The sequence below is a fragment of the Ascaphus truei genome (genome assembly GCF_040206685.1).
Source record: "Ascaphus truei isolate aAscTru1 chromosome 13 unlocalized genomic scaffold, aAscTru1.hap1 SUPER_13_unloc_1, whole genome shotgun sequence".
In the NCBI taxonomy this organism is placed as follows: domain Eukaryota; kingdom Metazoa; phylum Chordata; class Amphibia; order Anura; family Ascaphidae; genus Ascaphus; species Ascaphus truei.
The window spans coordinates 1,227,293-1,242,582 of NW_027453845.1; positions in this window are offsets into that span (position 1 = coordinate 1,227,293).

Sequence of the window (15,290 nt, forward strand, 5' to 3'; positions counted from 1 at the left end):
GGATAAAATAAAAGATGGGAGTGCGTGAAAACTGTACATCTAAAAATTCTAGTTCTTGTTGTGTTATAGCTCCTTCCTCGAGACCTTTGTTTAGCAATGTAGTGAGTTGAATTTCAAACTGTTTGAGAGGATTACTTAGAAGGGGGAGGTATGTGGCTGTATCTCCAAGCAGTCTCATTGACTCCTGGAGATAATATTCAATATCCATCACCACTATACCCCCCCGCTTTGTCAGCAGGTTTTATAACTATCCTCTTATTGTCCTCCAATTGTTGTAAGGCTAGTTTTTCATTAGTATTGAAATTGTCTCTATGAATTTTATATGTCCTACTAGACTCTTCAAATTCCCTGGTTACTATCTCCACAAAGGAGTTAACCAGATGACCTTGGGCAAATTTGGGATAAAAAGTGGACTTCACTTTAAAATTGTTATGTGATTTAATTGAATCTACATTCAAAGACTTCCGATCTAATTGACTAGTAACTGCATCTTTTAGAAAATATTTTTTTAGTGCAAGTTTTCGTGCAAACTTGTGCACATCAATGTGGATATTAAAGCTGTTGGGGCCGCATATTGGTGCAAATGTAAGGCCCTTACCCAACACCCTTTTTTCTACTGGAGTCAGGATGTGTCGACTAAGGTTAAAGATGTTTTGGTAAGTTTTACTATTACTTAACCTATTTCTATTAGTACCTCCTCTTCTCCCTCTGGTGCATTTTTTCTTTTTTTGTAATTCATGGGTGGCTGTACTTCTAGACTGGGTTTCTTTATTTCTACCTGGGGAAAGATGTGTTCCCTTTCCTTCCTCCACTCTAAAAAAGAAAAGTTAGTTTTAACCCCCGGGGTAGGTAAAGGCGTATATGACGCACTGTCAGGTTCGCTTTCTGACTCAATTTCTGATAGCACATGATATTTGTTACTAGACAAACTTGCTTCAATTTTGGATGTTGATGCTATCTGTGCGTCATATAGTTCCTTTGCTTTTTTTTGTTTGAGATACTGGCTCGTATCATGTTGAGGGATAGGAAAAAAATAATCAATATAAATCAAAATAAAATATTACACAATAAAAACCACAATGTGATATATAGCTAAATATAGGACGGCTGCCAGGAAAAAAAAACTAACCCAAACACAGTTAGTGAGAAACACAGAGAAAACAATACGGACCGGCGCCTCAAATGTCCAAAAAGGAAAATAAGTCCAAAGATGTGCTGCAGTGTCCAGTACAGGGGATCCAGTTGCCAGACAGCAGACTCCACAGCAGCAACCGTGGTATATAATGCAGGGAAGATAAAGAGAGAAATCATAGCGTGACACTGCATATCTGAAACATGTAACTCACACACACAAGACATACACCACTAACAACACTGACAGAAAGGCTGACAATATAACAGAGATGTATTAGAACAATTACTAAAAAATGGCAGTGACCTATGGAGCAGGTCTAGGATCCGGTGTGTAAAAACCGGAATCCTACTTACAACAATCCAGAGTTTTCAGGCAGTGATAGCAGGAGATGCAGTCCGGTATCAGCTGTTCCTAGGCGCGTGGTACTTCTATAATGGCCGCCGGCGCCTCCTCTGATAACTCTCAGGCCGGGCGTCTCTGCAGGCCAACCCTCGCGAGATTTTCCGTCCGGAATGACGTCACTCGCTGGGTGGAGCTATTCGCCGCTTACTGCTTGCCACACGTCTCTGCCGTCGGCTGGAACTAGGGATTGATGCAGGGGTCCGCTCCTTATGGTGTTCACTAACGAAGTGATTCTCTAAAAACACCCAACGCGTTTCGTACGCATGCGCACTTCTTCAGGGGTAATTAGCACAGTCCAAGCTTGCCTTATATAATGGCAGGTGATACACAATTGGTGGAAATAGATTGTCTCTCAAATTGATCTTATGACAATCGTGATTGGTTGATACTCCTGTCACTCATGACGTGTGCTAAAAAACGACAGCCTAACATACACATAATACAATATATAACATAAAACTCACTACAAATACATTTCATATGTACAATATCCTGACAATCATGAAATAAAGTTTATTACAATTCATTAACATTACTAGATATTTATCTATCCACCATTGATGTTGCACAGTTTTGCACCAATCCTGCACTCACTATGTGCAAAATAGCTAATGATGCAGTTAATTCCTATATCTTATACTATATTAGTGAAAGCACTGTATGCCTGCCTGCCTGCCTGCCTGCCTGGATGTCCGGTGTCCCTAGGGGAAATCTCATTGGTCCCTTGGCCCGCCCCCGCACACCTCTCATTGGCCTGAGGCGGAGTGACGGGCCAAAGGACACACAGGGACACACACACACACACAGGGACACAAACACACACGGACACGGACGGGGACACACACACACAATCCCCTCCCGGTGCCCCTCACTCTCCCCCGTCAGCTGGACCGCACCTCAACTTCCACACCCCCCCCCCACCCTCCCTGTGCCCGAATTTACCCGGAGTCCCGTGTACACACACACACACACACATTCCCACCCCCCCAAGCTCACACACCTCACCCCCCCCCCCAAGCTCATCCCCCCCCAAGCTCACCCCCCCCAACCTCACACCCCGGCGCCGCTACAGTCAGCGGGGGAGCGGAGCGAGCGCCCGGTACACACACGGGGGAGCGGCCACAACACGCGGCCTCCCGCCTCACATCCACGTGGGAGCGGCCGGATGAGTGAGGCAGCGGCCGGATCAGTGAGGCAGCGGCAGGATGAGTGAGGCAGCGGCAGGACGGGTGAGCTCCCCCCCCCTCCACATGCTACGTGCTGCTCTTGCCCCTCCGCTCCCGGCTCCCCCCTGTCACCGCGTGACAGGCCGCGGGACGTGAGATGGGAGGGGGAATGCCCCTCCGCTCCCGGCCCCCCCCTGTCACCGCGTGACAGGCCGCGGGACGTGAGATGGGAGGGGGGATGCCCCTCCGCTCCTGGCTCCCCCCTGTCACCGCGTGACAGGCCGCGGGACATGAGATGGGAGGGGGGATGCCCCTCCGGTCCCGGCTCCCCCCTGTCACCGCGTGACAGGCCGCGGGACGTGAGATGGGAGGGGGGATGCCCCTCCGGTCTCGGCTCCCCCCTGTCGCCGCGGGACGTGAGATGGGAGGGGGTATGCCCCTCCGCTCCCGGCTCCCCCCTGTCACCGCGTGACAGGCCGCGGGACGTGAGATGGGAGGAGGGATGCCCCTCCGGTCCCCGCTTCACCTTCTCCCCACCGCTGTCCCCGCTGCCTGCGCAGGAGGATGGGGGGGGGGAGCGGGTGTTGGTGCTGGTGTGTGTAATTGTGTGAGACTGTGTGTGAGTGTCTGTGACTGTGTGTAAGTGTGTGTAAGTGTCTGTGACTGTGTGAAACTGTGTGGAAGTGTCTGTGACTGTGTGTGAGTGTGTGTAACTGTGTGTGACAGTGTGTGCAAGTGTTTCACAGTGTGAGAGTGTGTGAGTGTGTGTAAGTCTATGTAAGTGTCTATGACTGTGTGAAACTGTTTGAAACTGTGTAAGTGTGTGTGACTGTGTGTGAGTGTGTGTAACTGTCTAATATTGTCTGTAACTGTGTGTGTGTGTGTGTGGTGCACTGTGCAGTGTGAGCAATGAGCAGTGTGTCAGTGTGTGCAGTGTGAGCAATGTCCACTGTGTGTGCAGTGTGAGCAGTGTGTGTGCATTGTGCAGTGTGTGTGCAGTGTGTGCAGTGTGAGCAATGAGCAGTGTGTGTGCACTGTGTGCAGTGCGAGCAATGAGCAGTGTGTCAGTGTGTGCAGTGTGACCAATGAGCCGTGTGTGTGCAGTATGCAGTGTGTGTCAGTCTGAGCAGTGTGTGTGCAGTGTGACCATTGAGAAGTGTGTGTGCAGTATGCAGTGTGTGTCAGTGTGTGCAGTGTGAGCAGTGTGTGTGCAGTGTGTCAGTGTGAGCAATGAGCTGTGTATGTGTGTGTGTGCGCAGTGTGAGCAGTGAGCAGTGTATGTCAGTGTGACCAGTGTGTGTGCAGTGTGCAGTGTGTGTCACTGTGAGCTGTGTGTGCGTAGTGTGCGTCAGTGCGACCAATGAGCAGTGTGTGTGCAGTGTGAACAATGAGCAGTGTGTCAGTGTGAGCACGGTTCACATCCCGGGCAACGCCGGGTCTCTCAGCTAGTATATATATATATATGTCTAACTTCAAATGAATAGTAAAAAAAAAAAAAAAAAATTGGAATAGGGAAATAGAGGGGGGAGCAATAGAGAGGGAGCAGAAAAAGAGGGTGAGAGGGTGAAGAAATGTGTTAGAAGAAGAGGGTGGGGGCTCACATGGCCACTGACACTGTTGGCACTGATGGAGACACTAGAGAGGGTTGGGGTTCCTTACAATGCATTGATCAAATACATTGTAAGGAGCCCCAACCCTCTCTAACAGCGCGTCTGAAATCTGCATTGTAAGGAATCCCAACTTTCTCTAATAGCGCGTCAGAGATCAGATGCATTCAAAGGAGCCCCAACCCTCTCTAATAGCACGTCTGAGATAAGATGCATTGTAAGGAACCCCAACCCTCTCTAATTGTGACCCTTGCACTCACCACGAACAAGGCGGACCCCCGGTACTGAGGTGGGAAAGTAGAAACTGTGCACCCACAGCAGTGGAGGCACGCCTGGATTGTCAGCGTAGCCGGGTCGGGGTTGGAGAGAGAGGGTAGTCCAGATACTTGCCGCGGTCATGGGGAGGAGCCAGTAACGGTAGATGTCCGTTGTGCCGAGGTCGAGGGTTGGAGCTGGTGGGTTAAAAGAATGTCCTATATCCGTGGTCAGGGATGGAGAGATGCAGGTAGTCGAGGGCAAGCTGGGGTCGTTATACAGAGAGCGTCCAAGAGTCTAGCCGGGTCGGTACACATGAGGTCAAACTGAAAGCAAGAGAGGCAAGGCGCAAGGCACAGCAGGAATGTAGGAACACAAGGCTACTATGGTCTATGCTCAGCAATGTGTAACTGAGCAAGCAGAGATTAAATAGGAGGACTGGAGCAATGAAAGTGAGAGGCGGAACGGAGGTGTGGCCCCCGCGGGAGCTGTGATTGGACGCAGAGCGCAGGAGACAGGTGGGCATTGTTACGGGTGTTGTGTCGCAGCTAGGGAGCGGTGCACGATCGTCCCGTGAGCGCACCGCCCGTGAGTGACACGTGACGCGAACGGGGGGTGGGACCAAGCTCCATAGAGATGTTTGAAAACCTCTGTGTGCGCGCGCGTTTTGTTGCCGGTCATTTGATTAGATGAGTTATTAAAAGCAAATTGTGTAGTTACTGTACCCTCTCTCCAGTTCATTTATTTTTTCGTTCCGGTTGTGCATCGCACATTTTTCACTTTGTACTATCTCCCTAGCGAACAACACACCAAAAGGTGCCCTGCAGCAACCCACAGGAGCAGGATTGAACTGATGCACCCTTTGATAACCGTGAGTCTCCACTTTGTTATTATTGAGGATAGAGTCTATGATATTGGCCGACTAGCAAGTCTACAGTTATTGATTTAAAAAGTTAACTAGGTGCCATTCCATGTGAACATTTACAGCTGATTTGTGATAGCTCAATAACAGAGCAGAACCAGCTAGGCACCATCTTTTCTACATGTATATACTGTAAACCCCTAGACTGATCATTTACACCATTTATAAGTGGAGTTGGTAAGGATACCTTTCTATTTATGAGACAAAGGATTGGACATTACTGTAGTGTTTTTGATTTAAACAAACAGGGCCCCAAATCTACTGTTGGGATTGTTTTTTGGAGCCCCAGATTTGGTCTTTGGACTTGTTTTTGTCATAGTTTATAGACTGCTTGCTCACTGGATTGATTGTACTTAATATGTCATACCAAAATATTACACAACATATGAATTTATAGTCACAAATACATTTTGCAAGAGTGTACGCAACAGCTCTACTCTGGGGGCCATGATGTTCACTTTTAAATGTCACATCTTCTTTAATATACACTAACGCAACATAGAGCGCTCCCAGATGGTATCGAATTTGTCTAACTGCATCAATACGAGACTCCCAACGTGTTTCACAAACTCTCTTTAGTGTTAAATTGGGTAAGGATTTTAAAAGAATAATCTATCTGTTGGTGGACCTGGGGAAGAAATTATACAACGGTTGAATTAAGCCCAAAATTTAAATGGCACCTATATTGGGTTTGGCAGTGTTGTTAACCACTAGGTTCAAATAATGAGAACTACTGTACATGGTACATAAAACGCATGTGGGTTCATGTTCAACATGTCTTTGAACTCCATTATGCTTTCCCCGCATATTTGCAGCATTGTCATAGCTTTGGCCCTGCATATTTTCTACATTTATATTGAGATCGAATAGTTCCTTTATTATCCAATCACTTAAGATGATGTAATTTCTGCCAAAAAATAAAATGGAAGCCATCACATGGTACATCCACCAATTAGATTGGTGGATATATCATTTGTCAGTCAAATGTGATGTCACAGGCCTTATATAAGGTCTGTCATGTCTTATTTGACCCTAAGAAGCCGTCCGATCAACATCTCCCGGACCTGTGAAGAAGAAAAAACTACTCACCCGGGCCCACTCTTCCAGCAACTGAGGATCATGGACCCACCCTCCCCATGGCTTTCTTTCACTCCCCCCATGTCTTTCTTTCACCCCCCCTCCCCATGTCTCTTTCATCCCCCCATGTCTCTCTATCGCCTCCCTCCTCATGTCTCTCTATCGCCTCCCTCCCCATGTCTCTTTCACCCCTCTCCCCATGTCTCTTTTTCACGCCCCACCCCATGGCTCTCTTTCACCCCCCTCTCTATGTCTCTTACACCCCCTCCCCGTGTTTCTCTATCATCCCCCCCCTCCAAATGTCTCTCTATCACCCCCCCTCTAAATGTCTCTCGATCACCTCCCCATGTCTCTTTCACCCTCCCCTCCCAATGTCTCTTTCAACCCCTCTGCCCATGTCTCTTCACCCCTGCTCCCATGTCTCTTCACCCCTGCTCCCCATGTCTCTTTACCCCTGCTCCCATATCTCTTCACCGCCGCTCCCCATGACTCTTTCACCCCTCCCCATGTCTCTCTTTTAAACCCATTCCCATGTCTCTATATCACCCCCCTCCCTATGTTTCTCTTTCACCCTCCTCCCCTCGCCATGTCTCTTTCACCCCCCTCCCCTCGCCATGTCTCTCCTTCACCCCCCTCGCCATGACTCTCACCCCTCCACCTTCCTTCCACATGTCATAAACTCACACACACACTCACACTTAACAATTCTTGGTATATCTATAGAGGGTATTACTGTGCATCTGTATTATTTTTTAGTATAATGCTACTAGTAGTAGTACTTTTTTTTTTAAACAACTCTGAATTAAAATTTTAATGTATCATAATGTAACAATCATTTTTTGTTTCTATAGCAACCATTTACAAAGTCACATCCCCTTCCTCTTTTGAAACAGGCTCTGGCAACCCCTACCCCACTTTTTTGAACACTGCCCTCTCCCTAGCTGTGCAAAACTCAATTGTATCCAGTGACTGCCTGGTCACATGATCACCCCAGAGAACTTTGCATTTTTGGTCCTCTTCTGCTACACTGGCAACCATTTAGTGAACCCCCGAGCCGAATCTTCACCGATCAATCGCAACTTAGCTAATTACTTATCAATGTGTGGATTGTATTGATGCACATATCAAAGGGATTTTTTTTTTTAAACGACAGCTTGGACTGCTGCTTTAAAGGTGGGCAGAGTAAGTTTGGAAACGGGGAGGAGTCACAGACCTCCAAACAATTTAAATCTGCGCACACAAACCCATGTAAACTCAACCCCAGACCCACCTCACCATATATATTTGTCTTAAGGAGTGCTACTGGGTATGTGACATTGTACAGTATAAACACAAGGAAGAGAAGCCCAATGCAACATGATCCTCCGCCGACTTAAATTTAACATGTCAAAAACAGAACTCCTTATATTTCATGCCAAACCTGGCCCTACTACCACCTTCCACATTACTGTTGGAAGAACTACTATACATGCAGTAGCCCAAGCACGCTGCCCTGGGGGTCACAGACTCCTCTCTCACATTCAAAAGGTAGCTAAACCTGTCGTTTTTTCCTCCACAATATTACAAAGATACGCCCTTCCACTGTTGCTCGACAGCTAAAACTCTGACACAGACCCTCATTCTCTACCATCTCAAATACTGGAACCTTCTGCTGTCCGGTCTTACTGCCTCTCACCTGTCTCCCCTACAATCTATCCTAAACGCTGCTGCCAGAATCACTCTACTCTTTCCTAAATCTGTCTCAGCATCTCCCCTGCTGAAATCCCTCTCCTGGCTTCCTATCAAATCCCGTATCTCACACTCAATTCTCCTCCTCACTTTTAAAGCTTTACACTCTTCTGCCCCTCCTTACAGCTCAGCTCTAATTTCTCGCTATGCACCATCCCGACTCTTGCGATCCGCCCAATGATGTCTTCTATCTACTCCTTTTGTATCTAAAGCCCTCTCTCGCCTTAAACCTTTCTCACTGACTGCCCCTCACCTCTGGAATGCTCTTCCCCTCAATACCCGACTAGCACCCTCTCTATCCACCTTTAAGACCCACATTCTAACACATCTGCTTAAAGAAGCATGTGAGTAGCTCCGTGGCTGATACTATAGACCGCATACAAAAAGCTTGGCCCATTGCAGACGCACTTACGAGAACGCCCTCCTACTGTCTCTGTATGTTCCACCTACCAATTAGATTGTAAGCTCTTCGGAGCAGGGACTCCTTTTCCTAAATGTTACTTTTATGTCTGAAGCACTTATTCCCATGATCTGTTATTTGTATTATTTATATGATTGTCACGTGTATTACTGCGGTGAAGCGCTTTCTACATAAATGGCGCTATATAAATAAAGACATAAAGTACATACATACATACAACATCCAACATGACAAAGCATATAGTTAAATATTTATCTGTTTCTCTCTCATATGTGGGGTCTGACTTACTTATCTCTCTCTCTCTCTCTCTCTCTCTCTCTCTCTCTCTCTCTCTCTCTCTCTCTCTCTCTCTCTCTCTCTCTCTCTCTCTCTCTCTCTCTCTCTCTCTCGTATCATCAAGAGGGTAATCTAAAGTTAATTTGCAGAATTTCAATAACCCTTGGCATTTGTAAATAATTTCTTTAGTAAATAAAGAGTTCAATTAAAAATAGATACATTTTATTGAAGAGTTTTAAATATATTCTTAGTAAAATATGTTACAAACTGACTTATAAATATAAATCTTATTTACAGATAGTCACAGAGCTTGGCATCAGTTACAGATTAGTCAGGGTTTTTTTTTTTTGTTTTGTTTTTTAGGGCCTAAGTAGCTCATGGGGGAAATAAGTCTGGATGGTGGGTATCCGTAACATTTAGAGATGTTATGATCCTCCTGCCTCTGAACAAAGCACTGTAGCCTCCCATTGGAGGTATGTTGACAGGCTTACTCCCTCTCCAGTTGTGCTTTCCTTTTCATAGCCTCTCTCTCCTCTCTCTGTTCTGGTGGAATAGGTATGGAGACCTCAAGCTCTTGGAGAGGCTGTTGACAGAAGGATGGAGTGAAGTTGTCCACTCTACTGGGTACATTGATAGGAAGCTGCAGGTTAGAAAGCTTGTGCTGCAGGTTAGAAAGCTGGTGCTTCTGGTTGAAAGGAGCTTGAATGGGGATAGTGGTTTGGCTGACCTTTTTAATGCATGTCACTGCAGCTTTCCGTTCTATGGATATCACTGGGAAGTGTTTGGGATTCTCTATAACTGAAGCTTTGTTTTCCCCACGTTGTTTGATTTCACTGGTTTTAATGCCAGGAGCTGGAATGGGGATAGTGGTTTGGCTGACCTTTTCAATGCATCTTACTGCAGCTTCCTGTTCTATGGATATCACTGGGAAGTGTTTGGGATTCTCTATAACTGAAGCTTTGTTTTCCCCATGTTGTTTGATTTCACTGGTTTTAATGTCAGGTCTTGTGTACTCATGTATTTTAAATAGCCTAGGCCTGGCATTAATACCGACTCCTTTAATTCCAGAAATACTGTCCTGTTTTTTGGCCATGAACCTTTTAATCGCATCAGTAAGAAACCACTGAACATGGGAAGCAGAAGTCTGGCTTTGGCGTCCTTGCATTGGTCCAAGCTTATTTCCAAGTGTAATGGATCCTGCGGGTGCCCCTGGACCTGTGGGACCTGCTTTTTTACCCAATGGGTGAAATACTTGAACAGAGTTAATCATTTGGAGGCTGAGGTTGCTGTGATGGGCTTTCACCTTTCCTTGTTCAGAAGGTTCCAATGACTTCTTGCCCTTCCCAAGAACTTCTGAATTCAATCCAGGCTGATTAGCACTTTTTCTTTTGAGAGCTTTGGGGTTATTATCAGTACCACAAGCCAGCGCTTGCTCAAAACTGAAAACGCTGGTCTGGTTCTTTGTTTTCTTCACTAGCTGCTTGATATTGCTGTTCTGTTTACGTTTGATCCCCATCTCTTGAGGTGTCTTTCGCTCAGGACTATGAGTAACTGCAGGAGACTTTGCATCTTTACATTTGATCCCCATCTCCTGAGGTGTCTTCCGCTCAGGACTATGAGTAACTCCAGGAGTTTTTGCATATTTACGTTTGATCCCGATCTCCTGAGGTGTCTTCCACTTAGGACAATGAGTAACTGCAGGAGTCTTTGCATTTTTAAGTTTGATCCCCATCTCCTGAGGTGTCTTCCGCTCAGGACTATGAGTAACTGCAGGTGTTTTTGCATATTTTAGTTTGATCCCGATCTCCTGAGGTGTCTTCTGTTCAGGACAATGAGTAACTGCAGGAGTCTTTGCATTTTTAAGTTTGATCCCCATCTCCTGAGGTGTCTTCCGCTCAGGACTATGAGTAACTGCAGGAGTCTTTGCATCTTTACGTTTGATCCCTATCTCCTGAGTTTTCTTCAGTTTAGGATTAATATGAGTAACAGCAGGTGTCTTTGCATCCATTGTACCTTCACGGCTTTGCAGCATCTTTTCAGATACCTTATTGGAAATGTGGGCACCTGAGAGACAAACACATTTCATCTTTTTTAACAGAACAGCCTCGTCACCAGATTGTGGACCATGGGGTGACTTCCCTGGTATAGGAGCAGAAGAATGATTTACTGGCTTTGACATTGGTTTTACCTTCTTTTGCAGTGCAGTTTGAGGGACTTGATCCTTTGCAGCTGAAGAAAGGATCTTTTTCTTCTTTGTTTCCACTGTGGAGCACTTTGGTACTCCCTCAGACTTTGACGGACACTCAGTCTTCACTGAACTCAGCACGTTATTACGAACCTTCTGAGCAATATGTGAGGGGGCCTTCACCTCTGAAGATCTGTTCTTCATATCTTTTAACCCACCCCTTTTCCACACTGGCACACATAACTCTTTGTTGCTTTACACATCGATATGTAACTTTGAGAGGTGGCTCAGCTTCCGAGCTGGTTGAGTTGGGTACATTAGAAGCGGTTCACTTTTTTCATTAGCAGCAAGCTGAACTGCTCCTTGTGTAATTAAACTGGCCTGGGAAATATGTTGGGCTCCAAGCGAAGTCTGACCCACTGTAACAAAATCAAAAAGGAGAAATAATCAATTATCATAAATACCAACACATTGTACATAATAACACAAAGGAAGAAAAGCAAACACATGCTTAATCCCTTCAGTATTGGCGAGGACTACATACTGTAGAGTTCTATATATTTGTAACACTACAGTGGCGAATGACCGTAATTAAAGATCTTTATAACAGGTAATGGTATCGGTCAAGGAGAAGATTTTGAACAATGATTAGTAAAGATTCTCCATATCTCACCTTGTAAGGTCTGCATTCCTCTAAGGGGTATGAATGGTGGCTGCTGAAGTTGTGCATACTGGGTGGTCATTATACAAGGCCCTATTGTAGCACGTCTTTCCAAATGTGTGTTGGGACGGAAAGTAACAGGCTGCGTTGTGGCTTCTCCCCTAACCTGTCCTTCAAATCCTGTGTATCCTCCTGTAGCAGTGTGGTAGAATCCTCTGTTCATGTCCGATACACGAGGGTAAGCGCGTGTTGCCTGTGGGATCTGCTGTAGATACATTGGTGTTCCTGCAGACCCTTGTTGCAAAATCATGCCTTGGGCCCCATGTCTGTAGACTTCTGTATTCCTCCCTACTGGGTGGAAGCTGTTGCTCCATGAAGGGTAAGCAGTGGTGACTGCAGGAGCACTGCAGGTCGGTGGAGGGTTCACAGCAGAGGAATTTAAAAACTGATCTGTAAGGAAGAAAGGTAAAAGTGAAGGGCCTGAAAAGCACATTCAAGGCACATTTCTTTAACACACGGGGGGACTCAACTCCAGTCATCAAGCCCCTCCCCCCCCCCCCACAATAGGTCAACTTTTCAGGATATTCCAGCATTAGCACAGGTGGCACAATCACTCAATCAGCCTCTGATTGAATCACCTGTACTGAAGCAGGGACTGATTGAGCGAGTTGTACTGAAGCAGGGACTGATTGAGCCACCTCCGCTGAAGCTGGGATATCCTGAAAGCCTGACTTTGGGGGGTTAGGACTGCTTTAACAGACCTGCTAAAAGATATTCTTGATATCAAATACATATGAAATACATAGAGATGCTCACTTGGCTTGGTATTTTTATTTTGCCTTTAAAATATTTGGGGTTTTGGTTCTGGTTTTGAATAAAGTTTTTGGTGGTCTTTGTTTTGTTATGAATAGCAAGCACTAACAGGGATAATGGCTTGCTGGGAAAACACATTTAATTGATTATCAATGTTACAGACCACTACTCTGATCAATAGTGGTCAGAAGTTTCAATATTTAAATACATTTTTAAGCAAGCTCCATGATTGCCTTCTATTCATAGCATTGCTGTGTGTTGAAACACCAGAGCACCCGTACATTTTTGCTCAATATATGGGGTTTAATATATATATATATATATATATATATATATATATATATATATATATATATATTTATATATATCTATATATATATTTATATATATATATATATATATATATATATATATATATATATATATATATATATATATACATATATACATATATACATATACATATATGATGTGTTGGGATGTAACACAGACAGAAAACTATTTCTAGGTAGTTTTCAACACAAAGTGGCAACTGGCATATAAAACTTGTGCAGTCCATCACCTGCTTTCATGTCCACCTATGAACACAATGACAAATATAGATGTACCATAGCTTTCGGAACTGGATCTTTAAAAATAAAAACATAAAAATTGCCTGTTCCTACTGTGGTATTTTGTGGTAATATTATGGTGTGGTATTCTGAGACGTCTGGTATATTGAGGTATCTGGAGGAGCACTCAGGTCAGCTATATCTGTAAATCAAGTGGCAGATTCTGCCCTCGTTTTGTGGCTTTGTCTTTTTTGGGGCCTTTGTATTACTGTAGAGTAGTGGTTTCCAACCTTTTTTTGGTTAAGGAACCATATGTGAAATTCTGAGGGACCCCGACCCTCCCTAACAACGAGTCTAAGATGAGATGCATTATAATATACCCCAACCCTATCTAATAGTGCGTCTGAGATCAGATGAAGTGTGAGGAACCCCAATCCTCTCTAATAGCGCTTCTGAGATCAGATGCATTGTAAGGAGCCCCAACCCTCTCTAATAGCGCGTCTGAGATCAGATGCATTGTAAGGAACCCCAACCCTCTCCAAGAGCGCGTCTGAGATAAGATGCATTGTACTGTAAATTCTTCTGTATTAAGTACAATTTTAAAATGACCTGAATATTACAGCAAACCCTTTAGGGATGCCCGGGGAATCCTAGGGTTCCTAGGATCCGTGGTTGAAAAACACTGCTATAGACAATAATTTAAGGATATGGCTGAAAGTAGTCGAACATTACACCCCACGGTGTAGAATTGGTCCAATAGTTATTGACCTAAACTTAGGGCAAGGAAAAAGCATGCCTTATACATAACTAATCCTACTGTACTGTATACACTAAGGTTCCTGTGTCTTTTTTTACTATCCCATAGATCCCATAGATGTTTGCCGCTTTGACATTTATGTATACAGTACATGTGTTTTTTTCTATACATTACTGTTCAAATCATTTAAGATTTTGAATTACAAGCCAGATATGAAAGTAAATACAATAAAACAAATATGTGTGTATGTATCTATAATAAATCAGTTTTGACATTTATAAAAAAAAATATTATCCAATAAAGGCCAGGTACCTAACCCCCCTGGGTGTTGTCTACCTCCGTCCCTCCAACCCGCCCCCCCACCCCATCCGTCTTCTTTCTCCCATCCATTGATAGGAGTCATGTTATCTGTTCTGTACCCCATAAAACATTGTGAAAGTAAACAGTTCAGAAATATAGATATTATCCATTTCTTTTTGGGTATGTAAAGGTCACGTTGCTTCCTACCTGCCATGATACAGAGTTAAGGTGGAGATAATTAGTCTCTCCGTACAGCGCCACACTTTTCCTATCTCTGAGATGTCCACAAAACTAACGGTTTCCTTCGGGAACTAATTCAAGTCACGCACAAACAAGTTTACATTTGTGTATTTATCTCAGTCTCTAAGGCGATTCCATGATGTCATTACAGAACACTGCTGCTGGCATCTCCTAGGAGGCTCAATGATACTGTCTCGTGATGTCATAATAGAGAAATCAGCTACTGTTGACATTTAATTTCAAGTGGTTGAGAAGTGGTTAACTTGAGTAGCAGTCATAAAAATCACAGCTGCTGTGATACATTGTATTACAGTACATACATTGGGTGACACAAGTACACATATGGACAGTGCCACTGACAGCAGTGGGATCAACATACTGTATCACTGGGTTCAAATGCATTGACTTCATGGCAAGATAAAGTATCACAGATTATAATGAGATGTATCACAGTCTGCATCTCTGCCCCAGCATGCACCTTGGGGAGAGTCAGTAGGAGGAGTTGGGGAGGAGTTACACGGCACACAGATTATAATGAGATGTATCACAGTCTGCGTCTCTGCCCCAGCTTGCACCTTGGGGAGAGTCAGTAGGAGGAGTTGGGGGGAGTTACATGGTGCACAGATTATAATCAGATGTATCACATTCTGCGTCTCTGCCCCAATTTGCACCTTGGGGAGAGTGAGTAGGATGAGTTGGGGGCAGTTACATGGTGCACAGATTAAAATGAGATGCGTCACAAGTTGCATTTCTCTGATACTTTTTTTTAACCTTTTATTTGCCCAAAACAATCC